This window comes from Echinops telfairi, unplaced genomic scaffold (genome assembly GCF_000313985.2).
Source record: "Echinops telfairi isolate 266 unplaced genomic scaffold, ASM31398v2 ScPeMD7_7400;HRSCAF=8409, whole genome shotgun sequence".
Taxonomy (NCBI): Eukaryota; Metazoa; Chordata; class Mammalia; order Afrosoricida; family Tenrecidae; genus Echinops; species Echinops telfairi.
Window position 1 is genome coordinate 59,571,323 of NW_022111300.1, and position 18,028 is coordinate 59,589,350.

An 18,028-nucleotide genomic window follows, 5' to 3' on the forward strand; every position below is an offset into this window, starting at 1 on the left:
GGCAGTCCCCGCCTTTCCATCTCCAGCCCCATCGCTCACATGCATCTCGATTCTTCTTTGGTTGCCCTTCTTCAATGGCCAACTTCCACATGCAGAAGAGGTGACTGAGAAGACCACGCTTGGGCCAGGCACACATTCATCCCCAAGTCCCATCTTTGCTTTAACTGTTTTGTGTGTGTGCATGTGCGGTTTGGGGGGCAGTTTGCCAAGCAAGTTGGGTTTTCATTCCACACAGTCTACATGCATTTATGTGAGGTTGATTACATTCCCCCCATTTGGCCGGACTCTTCCCACTTCCTCCATGGACTTCCCTGTGTCCATTTGTCCTTGTTTCCCTGCCCCGTCCCCCCTTGCCTTCTGAGATCTGTTTTGTGCCAAATGCTGCCCTGCAGGTCTGTGTTGCTGGGTCTGAGGAGCACCTTTCTCACGAATGCCATTGGTCATTCTATAGGTCTGTCTGGTGTTTGGTGGCCAGAGGGTCTCATAGTGTGGGTTCAGTTCCAGGTCGGGAGGGTCTCTAAGGGGCTCCTGCACCCTCTGTAGACCAGTGAGTCTTCCCTATTTTTGGAATTGCATCGGCACATGTGTCTCAATTCCCATGAGGGTCTGGCCCCTCAGAGCTCCAGAAAACTGAAGGTCTGAAGGAAGAAGCTTGTACAATAGTCAGTTCATTGCTCAACTCTTGCTTGACACTAACTTTTCTTAAACTTTTTAGAGTGACACAGAAGGGGGGAAAAGCTATTTTCTATCTATCTGAATTTATCTACTTTCTGTCAATTAGATGTTAGCAATTCAGGCCTTTATCACCACCCCTATCGAACATATGCTGGAACACGTGGCCAGAACTTTCAGGCCAGACGAGGACATCAAAGGAACCCAACCAGGTGGAGAAGAAGTTGGACCTCCTTGGCTTGCAGGTCATGACCCGATACATCGAAAATCCCAGGGACTCAGCAAGAAGATTTTTCGAACTAACTGAAAGTTTTAGCAAAGCAGCAAGGTACAAGAGCAACATAGAAAAACAAGTTGGATTCATTTGTGCTGAAAAAGAAAGCTCTCAAAAGGAAAGAAGAACTAATCCCATTTACACCCCCCACCCCAGAGATGAAAGACCCAGGAATAAACCTAACCCAAGAAACAGAAGACCTGTGCCAAGAAGACCCCACAATCATACAGGAAACCGGGACACCAATGAAAGAATACGCCACAGTTCCAGGTAGGAAGATTAACACGGTGAAAACATCAATAGCACGCAAAGCAATCTGTAGATAGAATGCCATCCTATCCAGATGCTGGCCTCAATTTTTAAAGTGATGGAGCAACTAACCACTAACTTTATATGGGAAAGAAAGAGACCCTAGATAAGCAACACGCTGTTCACAAGGAAGAACAAACCAGAGGCATCCCAGTTCCCCATCTCAGACGTACTCTACAGCCACAGTAGTCCAAGCCAGCCTGAAGCTGCCACCGCGGCAGATACACAGCCCTGTGGAACAGAACCCAGAGCCCAGAAGGAAGTCCACCTGCCTGCAGACAACTGATCTTCGACAAGGACTGAACCCCACCTGCTGAAGAAGACATAGCCTCCCCAACAAGTGCTGCTGCTGAAACGGGGCTCCCGCTGGGAGAAAAATGGAGTAGACCTATATCTCAGTTCATGCGGAAAATAAACCAACAAAAAAGTCAGGATGGGTCAAAGACCAAAATGGGAAACCTAGACGTATGAAGATCGTCAATCGAAATATAGGAACACAGGGGCACTTGTATCTGACATACGTAGATACACTGTTAAACATAAGAAACATACACATGTACATAACAGAAGACAAAATAAATGAGTGTAATCTCCTAAACATTAGACACTGGTGTAAAGATTTCATTTTAAAATATGACACGAGAGCCTGCAGACTAGGAAACATTTTTGGCAATGACAAACCTGGCAAGGAACTAATCTCAAAAATTTAGAAAACGGAAAACTTGAACACCTCAAAAGTAGAAAGACAAATAATCTGAATAAGAAATGGGTAGAAGACATAAACAGACAATTCACCAAAGAAGACATTATTCAGGCAGCCAACAAATATATGAAGAGATCCTTACAATCATTAGCTATTCAAGAGATATAAATCAAAGCAAGCCATCTCACCCCAACATCCATAGCAATGTTAAAGACAAAACAAAACAACCTCAACAAATTCTAGTGAAGGTTTAGAGAGCCCAGAACCTTGACCCTGATAGTGTGACTGTAAACGGTAGAGCCATTGTGGAAAATGGTATGATGCTTCATCAAAAAAAATGGAAAATAGTGATGTCATGTTACCCAGAAATTCCTTTACTTGAAAAATATTTAAAAGAAAGATGTGAGCTGATTCATAGTCATCCAAACACGGATCAAATAGCACGAACATGGAAACACCCGAAATGCTGATTGGTAGATGAATGGATAAATGGACTTTGCTATATATACACAATGGAACCTAAACATTAGGGGCAGTGATGTCCTGAGAAGCACCTCACGCCATAGATGACCTTAGAGGACATTGTGCTGAGTAAAGTTAATCTAACACAAAAGGACAAATACTATCTGAGAACACACACACAGCAAGATGCAAGAGCATATTTCTACACTCAAAAAGCATCCTTGGATGGTTACCAGGGATGTGGGGAAGGGAGGGGGGCAAATAAGGAGAAGTCACAAGCTAGAGGACAAAAAGTTGTTCATTAAGGTGAAGGAGAAGACGACATACAATAAGAGGGAGGTGGGTACAATGTTATGGAAGCGGGGCAAGACACAGGAAGGTTTGCAAGAGTGAATGGTAACAGAGGGAGTACTAATACCTACACAAACCAGCAACAGTGGTGACCACAAGTAGATGCTGAGATAGCTATGAAGGTGGAGCAGGTGTGGGAGGGAAAGTGGGAGCGCATCCAGAAGTAGTCCATATATGGCAAAGGATAGTTGTACGTCCACATTTATCTTTGATGCAAATATACCTACAAATATGGAGGGCATAGAGGAGAGAAAGTTTGGAAGACTTCTTAGACAAAACAACATTCATGAAGGTGATGAGTTGCTGACCCTGGAGGATCAGGACCCTGTCTCGGTGTTGGCAGACAACAACATCTATTGGCCCAACAGTGCATAAAGACAACGTTCTACATCTTATTTGGGTGAATAGCCACTGGGGTCTTCAATGTTCATATTGGTCTCTGCCCATTGGAAGGAAAGAGGAGTGATAAACATCAGAAGACATAAGGACACATGTAATCCATGGACAAATGGACCAAGCAAACAACCATCCATACAACACTGAGACCAGAGGAACTGGATGGTACCCAACTACCACACCGACCACTCGGCAAGGAATCACATTAGAAGGTCCAGGGAAGAGTGGGAGAAAACATTGAAAGATCGCTTCTTGGCCTTTTGGCTAAGATTCAGTGTGAAAATGTGGAAAGAAACACAAAATCATAAAAGAGACTAGGCTTACTAGTCAGCACGAGACAGGTGGGGCACCAGAGACAATGGCTCTTGTCCTAGGTGAATGCCGTATGGAAACTAGCTACTATTAGTATTGTAATCCCAAGAGATTAGGGTCTAGGATAGTTAGTACGGCTTCCAGATTCTAAAGATGGCTTCAGTTTTCCATCCCCTAGTGGTTCAACAGAATCCTTGGTGGCGCTGTGGTTGAGTGCTTGACTTCTAGTCAAAACATTGAAAGTGGCACCCCACCAACTCCTCCAAGCGAGAAAAGTCTGGTCACCCCTTTCTACAGAATCCAGCCTTGGAAACCCCATAGGACAGTTAGTATCGACTCGATGGCAATGGTTTGCTTCTTTGCTTTGGTGATTCAGTACAAGGGGAAACCAGGCCCAGTGATGAAGAGTCAGAAGGTGTGGCAGGAGAACTTGGAGCGGTGTAAAGTGAGAGAGGGGTAGAAGCATTGTTGCTAACTTCGAGAATGGAGGACCTCGCGAGAAGGGATGTGGGCAGTGTTGGGAGCCATCGGCTAATTAGAGTTGCAAGAAGTGTACAGTCAGCCCAAAGAAGCAGGAGAAATAATAAATCACTGTTACCTCAAGCTATTATTTTGGGGCGATTCATTATGCGGCAATACAATAAAATTGAATTCTTCTATTAAACCCAGAAACCCTAGAAAATTCAGTCCAGGGAACCCTCCCAGATTAACTATGATAGCCATGATGACCTTACAGGGATTTAAAAAAAAATCTCATTTGCTAAATCTAATTATTTCATCATTGATTTTAGAAATAATAAAAGGTAATTTTCCCATCAGTTGATCAAAACTCAACTTCATTCATCACTTGGAGATGAAAAGGGGTCTATTCCCTTTCTTACCCACTTGACTCATTTTCTGAAGGACAGACTACCATCCATGCAAAGTATCTACTGGGAAATCATTCGAGACTTAATGTTAGAGCCTGCTAGACCCCACATGCTTAAGCAGGCCACTCGGGTCAATTACTGGTCATTTCTGAGAACTAGCTCTTGTGTGCTGCTGGAAGTGACACCAGAGATTTAGTGCCGTCATACGGAGCCAATAACCTGGCCCAGAAGAGCTCTGTCATTTGGAAAGATCATAAAAGAAAAGAACCGGGGACTCAGGGACTTGAAAGAGCTTTGTGGCACTTTAGGTTGACGCTCACATTCCAGAAGAATTCCAGTCACGGCAACCTCGCTCCCTTATGCTTTCGTTCCCAGCCTTCAAGATGTTGAGCTAGCTGTTTTGTATGGTCTCATTCTCTTCAGAATATTTTCAACTGACCCTGGTATTGTTGAATGGCCAGATGCTGTTCAGGCCGGGGTGGGGGGCGGGGGGAGGGGGGGGTCAGGAAGCTTTGCTTCATAAAGCACCAGTTAGGGAATATATAAGACTTTGTAGGCCAAAGGATACATGAGGCTAGTATCTAGGAATTTCTACAGGAAGAGAGAAGAGCAATTCTCTAAACTGATTTTTATGAAATTCAAAATAGAGTAACCACCAAGTATAATGTTTTGTAACCTAAGACTACTACTGAGAACGATGAGATTCTTGCTAGGAGCTACTTAATTGGGATTCTCCGGTAAAGTCACTTGTGAGAACTAGGTTTGGGGGTCAACTGGGCTGGCTCAGAATTTTCAGTAGTTTGGCAATTGAGGCTTGGTAATTCTCAATGTCTTTCTCTAACACAAGGGAAATGTCTCCGTAATGGAATCTGTGTTGGGCAGCCTATCAGATTTAAGAGTTGAGTGGAATGCAATACCCTTATTTAGGTCACAGCCCTGAAGCAGCCAGTCAAAATTGAGTTTCTTCCGATGTGTTAACCGTTTGCTTCCAATATAAGTGAATGCTTTGAAAAAGTTTACTTGATTTTGGTTAGATCTGGATTTTGTGTCTGGGTCATGAGCCTCTGGTTCTTTGGACCCCAGTCAACAACTTGCCTTCTTGCCTGCCAATCCTGGGAGTTGTCAGCATCCTATCATCTGACCCACCAACCCTGCATTCATTCATTTCTGCAGCTACTTCCTGATCTTGTGTTTATCAGCCCCCATAGCAATGCAAGGCAGAAGAAGTCTCTAGGCCAGCAGTTCTCAACCTGTGGGTCCCGACCCCTTTGGGAGTCAAACAACCTTTCACAGGGGTCCCCCAATTGATAGCAGTAGCAAAATTACATTTATGAAGTAGCAACAACAATAATGTTATGGCAGGGGGGTCACCACAACATGAGGAACTGTATGACAGGGTCATGGCACGAGGAAGGTTAAGAACCACTGCCCTAGGCTAACATGTTAACCATGGGCATGGAACCTGCCTGTTCTTGTTCTTGCCCACTTCTACAACTATGTGAATTGTTTTCAAGATGTAAATTTCATCTCTGTAAACATATATAAGATTCATTGTGTTTGCTTCTGTAAGGAACCCAGCCTGAGTTACCATTTTTGGCCTTCAGGCTGGCCTAAGTTATCAAGAAGCTGAATTGAGCCTTTGTGTTACGGTTTTTCCAAGACCAACATAGGCAACCCCTCTGTCTACTCTTGGTGGTAAATCAGCATCCTTGCCTTCCTGGTGGATGGATGGTGGCGGGTACTGGCAATGTGCTGTTGAGATGGATGCTGAGCAGAGTGGAATCTTGGTAGGAAGAGTGCTGAGTTGATTTCTTGAGTCTGTCAAAGGAATTCAGACTGGATACCACTGATGTTTGGACTCTGGCTAGGTGAACAATCTTTTTTACTTAATTTATGGTTCATTTTAATATGGATAGTGTTGTCGTTAGGTGCCCTCGAGTCCGATCGGACTTATAACAACAGAATGAACCACTGCCTGATCTTGCACCATCCTCACCGGTGTTCTTAGGGTTGAGCCCGTTGCTGTAGTCATGGAATCAATCCATCTTGTGGGAGGCCTTCTTCTTTTTGGATGCCTCTCCACTTTCCCAAGCATGCTGTCTTTCTCCAGGGACTGGTCTCTGCTAAAAACATGTCCATACCATGTGAGATGAAGTCTTGCCATCCTGCCTCCAAGGAGCATTCTGGCTGTAGTTCTTCCAAGACAGCATGTTTATTCTCTTGGGAATTCATGGTGCTTTCAATATTCTCCGCCAGCACCATCCTTCAACTTCATCCGTGATTCTTCCATGTTCCTCATCCAATGTCCAACTTTCCGTGCCCATGAGGCCATGGGAAACACCATGGGTCAGGTCAGGTGTCCCTGGGTCCTCAAAGTCACATCCTCGGACCTTCTTTCTTATTCCTTTGTGACATCTGAGACTTATTCCTGAGCTGATGCTGCCCTTTGATCTCAGAGAGTTGGTTTTTCTAAGGAGTGTGTCCCTGGTTTATGACTGTTTACCTTATAGACCTGTCTATTGTTCGGCTGAAGGTGGAACTGGAGTGGATGAAGGGTGACGAAGGGCTGGAGTCTTACTGGTCTCACCAGTCTCTATCAGACTGGAAAACCTGATCCTTTTAATGCGATTGAGTCTGGTCCCTCAATTTTCTCCCACTTTACATAAGACCCTCTACTGCAGTGGTTTCAACTTGTGGGTTGAGACCCCTTTCACAGGGGTCGTCCAATTCATTGCAGTAGCAAAATGACAATGATGAAGTAGCAATGGAATAATTTAATGGCTGGTGGGTCACCACCACATGAGGAGCTGTATGAAAGGGCCATGGTATTAGGAAGGTTGAGAACCACTGCTCTACTGTGATCCCTTTCAGACTAGGTAACAATGAGCAGGGAAAAATCATGGTTTCTTCTGTTCTCAAGGGTATGGGGGCTGAGATCCATTTGGCTTCTCGGTTCTTTGGACTAATGATCTCCACGCATCTTTGATATTCTTGGCTCTTCTTTGCTTCGGACAGGGAGAGGTTGATCATTGCACCTTTTAACGTAAGTTCTGCTTGTGGTACAAACCCAGTCCAGGAACACCTGTGGAGCAGGTCTGCTCTGTAGCACCTGGGCTTTCAGGAGTCAGGGTGGGGGGGTTTGGTTCCTCACAAAGGATGAACTGCAGTCCCTCCCTCCCCTCCTCCATTAGGCAAAGCTTCATAAACTGTAGGTCTTGACTCTATACAGGGTTGTGTGACTGCATGTGGTGGTGCGGGGGGTGGGGGGGGGTTACAAAATATTTGACAACAGTAAAAGGTTTCTCAACGGGCAATGACCAAAAATTAATTCAAAATCAAATCCGTAACGAGCCTGAGGTGTTTCTGGCAGCAGTTGCCCATGTCGTATCACGCCACATCACTGAAGCCTTGGTTCTGGAAGACACAACATACACACTTTGCACTGAGAAAGGCATCACACCCCACAATGCCAATGAACACTGCCGGAGAACCCCTCAGCTCAGATTCAAGGCTACTGTATGTTATTAATTTCCGTGCTTTCACTGTACATTCAATGTTCAGGCTCTTACGGTCATAGTAGTTTATGGAAAATAAAGACTTAATATTTTCCTACAGTCATTCCTCAGCATGTAAGTATTAAAATAGTATATCTTTGGATTGTACTGGTAGAAGGTTTGATTTAAAAATTGCTGGTATCTCATTCTTTTACAGAAACATAGATGTTAAATTGCAGTAAGACAAAGGCCCTTTAATAATATTTCTCCACCATCATGGCTGTATGTGTATGCTAGTGTGAACATCAATTTTTAAAATTGAGTACAAATGTAATTTAATAAACTAAAGCAAATATCTATTTGCAATGTTATTAGCAGCATTCATTTATATTTTAGGAGGAAAACATTCTGTTATGGTTACGTGGCTACATTTAAATGGGACAGGTAACAAGAATGGGGGAATTTGGCAGCGTCTCTGCCACCAGGTTGTGTGGTTGTGGTTGTTGCGGCTGTCGTTGGATGGCAGTGAATCCGTTCTGACACCTCATGGCCCCAGGCACGACATGCTGCCTGGCCCCCACCATCCGCACAACTGCTGCTGTGCTTGACCCCATTTGGCAGCCATCGTGCCAATCCATCTTGTCAAGTACTTCATTCTAGTTTGCTGCCCTTCTACTTTATCAGGCACGATGTCCTTCTTCAGGGACTGGTCACTCTTGACAACGTGTCCAAAGTGTGGAGGGCCGAGTCTCTCCGTCCTTGCCTCTCCGGAGCATTCTGGCTGTACTTCTTCCCACACAGACATGCCTGTTCGTTTGGGAAGTCCATGTACTTCCAATATTCTTCACCAGCATCACAGTTCAAACACATCACTTCTCTCGTTTCCTTATTCCATGTCCAACTCTCACATGCATACACTGTGATTGGAAATACCACGGCACGGGCCAGGTGCACCAGGTTGTAGTACATGTAAAGCAACAAGAAGAAGAAACTATGTCAAATCAATTTGCAGTATGGACTGCTTCTAATAATGGTGATGTGGAAAGCCCTCTTTGCTGAATTCATAGAGAACTTTTGCCTGCGGGGAGCATGGAAAAGGAAAGCAGATTGAGATGCCAAGCAAGCAGTGCCTGCAGCAACCAGAGGAATGTTCTGAACATTTTTTAAGTCTTCAAATAAAGGAAGATGTTATTTGACAAATGTGTTAGTGTCAAATAAAAGTATTTACTCACAACTTGCAATAGCTCTCATTTAATTTCAAAAAGTAAAAATCCCTACATGATCTGAGAAAACCCCTTGTTACCTACTTCTATCAAAAAATCATAATAGTTCAAGGAAAATAATATGAGGATGAAAGTCATAAAATTCTCCTATCAAATGATACTATTTCCCAAAGGATTATCTGAAATTAGTATGGGCCAATTCCAGCAGCTTATTACCAGGCTTAAAGTGTGCTAGGTATTTATAATTCAGTTTGATAAAACAACTGACATTCCTAACACGGTTCAGTTATTACTTTATGGAAGACATGCTTATGAAGGAGGCATGCATGAGGAATTATTGACTTGTAGCCCTTTGAAAGACAAACAAGAAGGGAATATATATATCTCGTAAAGTAGGTGAATTTTCCCAAATGAAGGTTTATAGCAGAAAACTTGCATTGAAGTCTGAATAGACCATGCAGGCCCCGTGATAGCCCCACATGGTGGGTTTGTAGTAAAAGTTGAATCCAGTATCCAGGAACATACTTACTTACTCCTTACTGCAGGAGCTGTGGGGAAGCACTCGCAGACAGTAAAACACATCACCAGAGTTACTTCTGCTTCACAGTGCTATAAAAATCATTCACTTCAATAAAAGTTGTGCCCTTAACAGTAGTTTGTTTTCAAATCTTTGCAGAGACATATAAACTCCAATTCCCAAAGCTTATAACTACATGCAGAGTTAAGGTGGCTCTCAAGAGGGCAAAGTTTAAACAAATTATTAAAATTGAATGATGACATTATATTTTTGAATGAGCATAAATCCAATTTTGTTCATTTTTTCTTTTTTCATAATGACATAGCTCCCAAACAGTGTTCTTTGTGTGTTGGATATTCTTGAAAAACTCAATGATTTAAACGTGTCCCCTCAAGGAAAGTATTGTAACTTATTTATGTTAAAAAGATAAAATTTGAAGTTTTGCTAACATTTTAACATCTAGAAGAATACAGTGGCAATGGTTCTTTAGAAATGTTTGTAGCTACAGATGATTTTATAATTGAAAATAACCTTCCCAAAAATTTAATTGTAAGAGAAATGATTGATATTCTGACGGGCCTAGAGACAGTTTCAGAAACACTTCCCTTCAAGTTTTGATTCATAAAAAACTAAGTTAAGTTCATAAACCATACCCGGTTGGAATCAAAAACTTCAATCATCTGCCGTGTGCCATGGAAGTATAAGAATTCACCAAGTTACCAAGTGACACAGGTTTAAAATTCGAGTTTCCTAGAAACAGCCAATAAATTCCTTTGGGCTTACAATTAGGAAGAAATTCCCAACAATTTCTGAAAGGGCCCTGTACCAAGCCCTGCCCTTGTGCACCAGGCACGTGTGTGAAGAGGTGGTCCCAGTTTTTGCCTTTCATAGGTGGTATCATGAAAGGTATACCAAGAATTGTTTTAAAATAGATTGTTTTATGTTCTACTGTCAGTAAATGTTTGGTTTGTATACCTATTTTATATCTACATGCCAGGGGCTGGGAAAATTTGGGGTGTGAAAGGGGTCATGAGTGGAAAAAAGTGGAAGAAGCCCTGGCAGCAGACTGGCCTGCCATCCTCCTCCATCTGTAATGAGCCAGGGCCCCGAGTCCGTCATGGACGCCCCCGAGCTGCTCCTGTCTCCTGCTTGGGAGCATGTTGAGTCTTACTCTAAGCCTTTCACTTTGCAGGCCCTTGATTGGTAGAAAACCTTGGGAAATTGCTTTAAAAACAAACAAGTACAAAAGCCACCTTTTATTAGCATGGATGATTGAGAGTCCGAACACTGTGGGTTGATATTCCAGTCTAACTGAGTCTACTTTCAATGATTTCGCAGTTTGGTGCATGCAGAGTATCCCTATTGCCCACGTGTAATTGTTCTGAGCCTGCTGCTTCAGATGCCCCATCGGGACAACATTGTCCCCATCCTTCCTGCTGGCACCAGGAAACTCGGGAAGCCTCATTCCATGCTTGCTGCACATATTCAGGCACAGTCTAGCCAGACACTTGGGGTAGATTTTTGCTGGGGACAAGTATTTGGACTATATCACCTTGAGACTTTTCACCCCAATAATTGGACATTGCAGGACTGGGATGAGACGAAGGACAATATCATGAGTTTGAGTATCACATGACCACAGATTGTATTAATCAGCCTTCTGAGTCAGCTATAAAATGTTTATAAATATTTTTTATAAATTACAGTCAGAATAAAAATATTTATTCATACAAGGATGAGAAAGTCTTCACATCCACCACTAGAAAAGCCAAGGCACTGTGTTCAGACAGGCATGGGGTTAATGTCCGTTCTCTGTAGTGAAGGGCAGGCAGATTGCTCCGAAAAATCGAGGACGGTGTGACTTCATCCCACGTTCTCTGGCCGCTTTATCAGGGGGAACTAATTCCTCGAGGAAGACATTATCCTTGAGGAAGCCCGGGTCCACCACAAGGAAGAAGGCCCTCAAGTAATGGGAGTGGCATCAAGTACAGACCCGGGCATAGCAAGGATTGTAAGGACGTTGCTCCTTCCTTGACCCCTGGGGGGGGGTGTCACTCTGAGTCGTAACTCATGTGGTGGTACCTCACAGCAATGACATGCTGAAGCCAAAGACCCTTCCAGTCACTTAAGTCTAGTACGTGCACATGTGTAATTGATATGTCCATCTGGACACATGGAAGGAAGCAGCTCATTATTGGGATTGAATTGTATTTCCCCCAAAATGCACATTGACATCCTAACCCCCATGTTTGTGAATGTGACCTTGCGTTCAAATCAAAGCTTTTATGGTAGCATCAGGCAAGTTAGCTTGACGCTCTACTGGAGTAGATAGGATAATCCATATGAGAGGGTATGCCACCTCAAACGATGCTCATTTGGTTTTTTTGATGTGAGGGGGATGGTGCATCTGAAGTTCATTCCACCAGGTCAGACTGTTAATCATGCTTTTTATTTAGAAGTTCTGTAAAGATTATGGAAGTGTGCGACAAAAAAGGGGCTTCATTTGGGGCAGACAGGAGACTGGTTTTGCCACCACAGCACCGCACATGCTCAGGCAACCATCTCAGTGTGCCAGTTTAGGGCCATTCCTCTCTTGCTCCACACACCTTACTCACCTGACCTCACTCCATGCGACTTCTTTTTTGTTTCTGTAAATGAAGAGGGATGTGAAAGGACAGTAATTTGATGACATAGAAGAGGTGGAGAGAAAAAAACGAGGGAGGTGCTCTCAGCCATCCAAACAGATGAGTTTGAAAAATGTTTCCAAGAATGGACTCGCAGATTTTATTAATGTATTAAGTGTAATGGAGAGCACCTTGAAGGGGATGAGGTTGCTTTGTAAAACATTTTAAATACATAGCTTTGAAAAAAGAATCTGGATTTGGGGGGGGCACCCCCTCATATGACTGATTTCCATATAAAAGAGGAGAAGAGACAACGGCAGAGGGAGGCTATGTAAAAGCTGTTTCTCCAAGTCAAGGGATGTCAAGAATCACAGAACTCACCAGAAGCTACAAGCAAGACATGGAAAAGGTTCAGCCTCAGTGCTTGAGAAGGAATCGGGATGGCTGGTACCCTCATCTGGAGCAACCCTTCTTGAGGACTACGGGACAATGCATCCTTCATAGTTGGCGATGATTCATACGGCATTCCACTCACTCACTCACTCACTGATTCACTCACTCACTCACTGATTCACTCACTCACTGATTCACTCACTCACTCACTCACTCACTGATTCACTCACTCACTCACTCATTGATTCACTCACTCACTAACTCATTGATTCACTCACTCACTGATTCACTCACTCACTCACTCACTCACTGATTCACTCACTCACTCACTCCTCACTCACTCAGTGATTTGGAATCCATTCTGATCCATAAAGATCCTACAGGACAGGGTCAAGCTCCCCTGTGAGTTCCCAAGCCTGTAACTTTGCTCTGTGGGAGTAGAAAGTCTCATCTTTCTACGGCAGACTGGCTGGTGGTTTCAAACTGCTGACCTTGCTGTTAGCAGCTTGATGCATAACCACTACTCTACAAAGCCTCATTATATTGCATCCCAGAGAGACTAATACTCTAATAGCATGCCATGACTAATGGTAACATTTTTTTACCAGTTTATCAGATTTCAAGATGTTATTAGCTCACTAGCGTTTTTTCTAATAACTTAATACACTCTGAGATCAGCTTGTGAAAGAATAGGATTTTATTAAATGCTTTCAATAGAGCGCATAGCCTGGAAGAGAATTTAGGGCCCCTAATTGGAATTCCTGATTCATAGAAAGAGCTCTTTTAACACAGATACCTACCCTCTCTGAGTTGATAACACCAGAAGCCCTCCGGCTGCACAGTGTCTGGCTTGAAAGTCAGATGGATTGAAAGTCAGGTTCTGTCCTTAAGTCTTGAAGCACAAAAGAGCTCCAGGAGTTGATGAGGAAGCTGCCCTCCTGTACCTGTGCCTGCAGGCAGATGACAGCAGGTGCATGCCTGGGGGGCTTTGCCTGCAGGAAGTGGTTGAAAATCAATGCAAATGAGAACTGCTTCTTCTGGAGCAGAAACGAACCTCCAGGAACCTCCGAGGGAAATGTGGATTGAAGGGTGGCACCTATGCCCAGTCAGACCAGAATCACTCCTTGACATTTCAATCCCCTCACTTGGAAGTTCGACCTGCCTGGGTCACCGGTGCCCCCCTGCAGAAGGAAACACAAAATCAACAGCCTACTTCTCTTCTGGCAGTTGGAAGGAAAGCCCACCCTTAGTTCTCAGAGTTAAGTTCTCCAGAAAGAGGAGGTCGTTCAGTAACTAACCTTAGATTTGTGCAAATCTTTCCTTTTCCTTTCTTTGTTTCTTTCTTTGTTTCTTTCTTTCTTTCTTTCTTTCTTTCTTTCTTTCTTTCTTTTCTTTTCCCCACTTATGTGTTACTTGCCCACGGTGAAATCCACTCTTTGTGGTGGTATCTGTCTACTACTTTGACAAGCCCCGGATCCACGTCTGTGATCAGGATACCGTGGGACCTTTCTGGGACCTCTCCTTTGCAATCGCCTTTCCTCCCACCCCCAGCCTGGGAGCCACTGTCCCTCGGCTTTCCCTCTTCCAGACGTCAATCAAGTAAAATCACAACAAGGGTTGTCTTTTGAGTTTGGCTTCCTTCATCTGACATGATTAGGTGGAGATCCACTCCTCTTGATGGGGCACCATCACCCCTTCCTTTGGGCAACAGAGCATGCTCCGCCATGGGGCAGTTCCAGCCCTGATCTGCTCATTCACCAGTCAGCCCTCACTGGGCCGGTTCCTAGTGAAAGGCAATATTTTAAAAGGGAGCAGAGTCTCCTTTGTCTTGGACAAACCCCTCCGTCATCGGATCCCATCACGAATGTGTGCCACACTTGCTGAGGAGCTGCGTGTATTCTTTGCCAGTGCCCAGAGACCAAATCAATCCTGCTTTTCCTGTCGGAGCTTTGGGAGAAAAGATAGGCATTTTTTGGTTAGTAAATTTCTCATCACAGAAGCAGGGGATGGAAAAATCAGAGCCAAGGGAATTGTAAAGTGTGTTTGGTCCAATTCCCATATTTTGCAGAATAAGGAAACAAGAGACTAAGAGATTGAGTGGAAAGATCCAAGAGCATGCAGCGAGGAGGTGCAGACCCAAACATCTCAGCTCCTTTCCTGTCGGTCTCCAGCCTGCAGCCTGGTCGATGAGGCCCCTCCAGGTGAACTAGGGAGCTGGAAGGAAAAATCAACCCAAGGAAAAAGCCCTATATTTAAAGGACTATGTTTGTTTGGGAAATAGAAGTATCCAGATCAATTATAAATACATGTATCGAATGATTACTCAACTTCCTAGTTTCTTTGGTCCACTTGTTATGCACAGATGAAAATATAGATGTCGATACAGATACAGACACAGATGTAGACCTAGATACACATATGGAAATATTGCTTTATTTTATGCCATCTGTCTTTTCTAGAAAACATAGCAAATATGAGCATTTAATACATCTGTGTGTACCTTAATTATCATTCCATTTCTCCATGTCAGAATCTGAAACTTATGGCTAGGAAAACACACCGTCGCAGCTTCTGAAACCAAGCGGTCTCCGCACCAGGTGAACGCCTCTTCCTAATTCTGTGAGGCACTGGACTCCAGTGACTCCGGTTAGTTACATTCACAGTTAGTGCAGAGAAAGTTTCTAATAGACACCTGAAATTGAAGTACCATTTCTGACAGCAAAATTACAATCTGTGGTCTAAAACTGCATTCAATTACGATCACTCAGAGACAGAAAAAAATCAGGGAAGAAAACATGAAAACCACACATAGAGCAAGGAGAAGGGAGGTCTTCAAATGTAATTCAAATCTTATCCAATAATCTGCCTTTAATTGCCAACATTATGATCATTGACAACATCTCAAATATCCAATCTGATGACTCAAAGCCTTAGGGTAATGGCTTTATAAGTGAGTAAGGCTATATCCGCTCTGCCTGGCCTCTGGAGTCAGCCAGGATACTTTGAACCGAGTTGCATTTCTGGATGGGCTTCAAGCTGTATGAAGACTTCCCTACTAGTGTTGCTGGTTTCACCTAACACCTCCCTGAAGCATGTAGCTTATTATTTGTGTTGAAAGCAAGTGCGTCTCATTTTGGGTCTTCGTGATCCGGTTGCGTGGTTGTGTGTGGGGGATTGTAGGTTTCCGCTGTATATGTGCTGTGCCAAATTCCCAGGGATTCTACATGTCAACCTCAATGGACGGGAATATCAGATTCCCTGAATAGAATGTGACCATAATCCCAAAACTGAACCACCCCTTTCATTCCATCTTCTTGCATTTCACCTTCATCCTTGTGGCTCCAGGTGTGCGCAAATCTTCTGGTATATTCTACTCCACTGGTCTGATCCCAAGGGTCAAAAATCCTTGGTAGCTTCCGATACCAGTAAGACAGATGAGGGGCATCCAAAGGCAGCGAAGCGCTAAACAAAAGGAGCCAGGATAGCACACCGGATCAGAGCCCGGCCGCCAACGGAGAGGCTGGTGGTTCAAACTCGTCCGCTGCTCTGCTGGAGAAAGGTGAGGCTGTCTGCATCCTTAAAGATGTGGAGCCTCAAAAAATAAAGTAATAAAATAAAAAGATGTCTAGCCTCTGGAGCCCGTGGACAGTTCTCCTTCCAAAAGGGTCCTTATGAGTCAGAACTGACTCAGTCACACAGCCACACTCACCAATAGTAATCAAGGGAGAGAAGAATCCGCCGCAATGTTTCTAAATGGATTAAGCTGCAACCCTCCCAGAGCCAGAGGGTTTCTTCAGCCAGTCAGGGCCGTCTCCTTGCTCATGTTTCCTGAAGCATCGAAGAAGAACCGTTACAAGAAAGCTCCTCAGACATGGGCACGACGAGGCTTCGCCTCTCTATGGACACCTTGATAGGAAAAAGACCAGTCGCTGGGAAACAAGGCCATGCTTGGTAAGGTACATGGCCAGTGACCGCGGGGAAGCTCCACCATGAGATGAACGGGCCCAGGGGCACCACAGTGGGTTCAAATGAGCCCACGATGGTGAGCGCGGCACGGGATCGGGCCAGGCTTCGCTCTGTGCCCATGAGGTCATCCGTGAGTGGGCAAGGACACCACCCTTTCTGCGGCAACATTCTGCTTTGAACGCCAATGCCTTTGAATTGCTTTCAGCTTGCATTTCCACCCTGTCTCTGGTGGCAGGCCCAGGCTGGCCTGAAGAGGGCCCCCGTGTTTAATAGAACTTTGACCCTACAATACCAATGGACATACCCAAGAATCCCACCCAGGCTGAAGGCATGGCATCCCGCTTGTCAGATGAGCTACGGCGTTTGTTTGTGGAGCCCCAAACGGAGAAGGCAGCTGCGCCCACCCCCTGTCCTTCCCGACTCAGAGCTGCCTCATGGGGGGCTGGGCCTGTGCGTGCAACTCAGCAAAATGCATCTTGCCAACAGGAACCCCTTCTTGGTCTTGGAAGACCTTGACGGTGTAGGGTGCATGTGGCAACGGGATTTGTTGCCTGCTGTTAACATCCAGCCAGATTAGCTGATGTGCATCACCCTCAGGCGCCAAAGACGTCATCTCCTGAGCCACCGAGGGCGAGTGAAAGGTGAAAGCCTCCGAGCTGCTGGCCTGGAGCCTGAAGACCCACGGGTCTGTCTGTCCTCAGATGAGCTACAAGGCCCTGCTTCCCCTGCGCAGCCCTGCCTTCAGGCCTTGGCTGCTGTCTTGCCATGCTTATAAAGACACTCCTAGCCTGTAGAGGGCAGCCGGAGAGAGCAAGGCCCTCGACGCGGTGGGCGGGCACACCGGCGGCAGCGCAGGAAGCATGGTGAGGGTGGTGCAGGGGCGGGCAGAGCTTAGCTCTGTTGTGCGTAGTCGGGTCTCAATGGCTCAGAACCAAGTCAATGGCACCTGACAGCAGTCACAACCACAGCCTGAGGGGAGCCTGCATGGGTCCCCAGAGCTCCTGCAGGACGGCAGTGCCTGCCACAACAGAGAGCAAGGTCTTCATGCCCCCCAACAAAGCCAGATTCCAGAGGGAGCAGGGCCCAGATGCCAAGGTGGCCCATGGGTGGCAGGATCATGCTCAGTCCTTATTTTGAGAGTGGGGCTAGATGGCAGGGCTCAGGCGTGCCCTTGGACGTGTTGTCTCGAATCCCAGGGAGGCAGAGAGCAGACTCGGTGGCAGCCACATGTTCAGTGCAGTCATTAAGCTCAAAACCCTGGCAAGGACAACATTTTGATGCCCGTTGCCTCACATCTGATAGCTCAGACTTGATCACAACGTGCCTTCCAAGGGGAAATAATGGAGCAGAGCTATCAGGCGGGGAACTACTTTCTCCTCCATATGGCCCATGAATTCCCTGGGATGAGCAATCCTACCGGGAGCGCCATCTGCATAGCTGAGGAGCAGCCGAGAGGGGAGGCG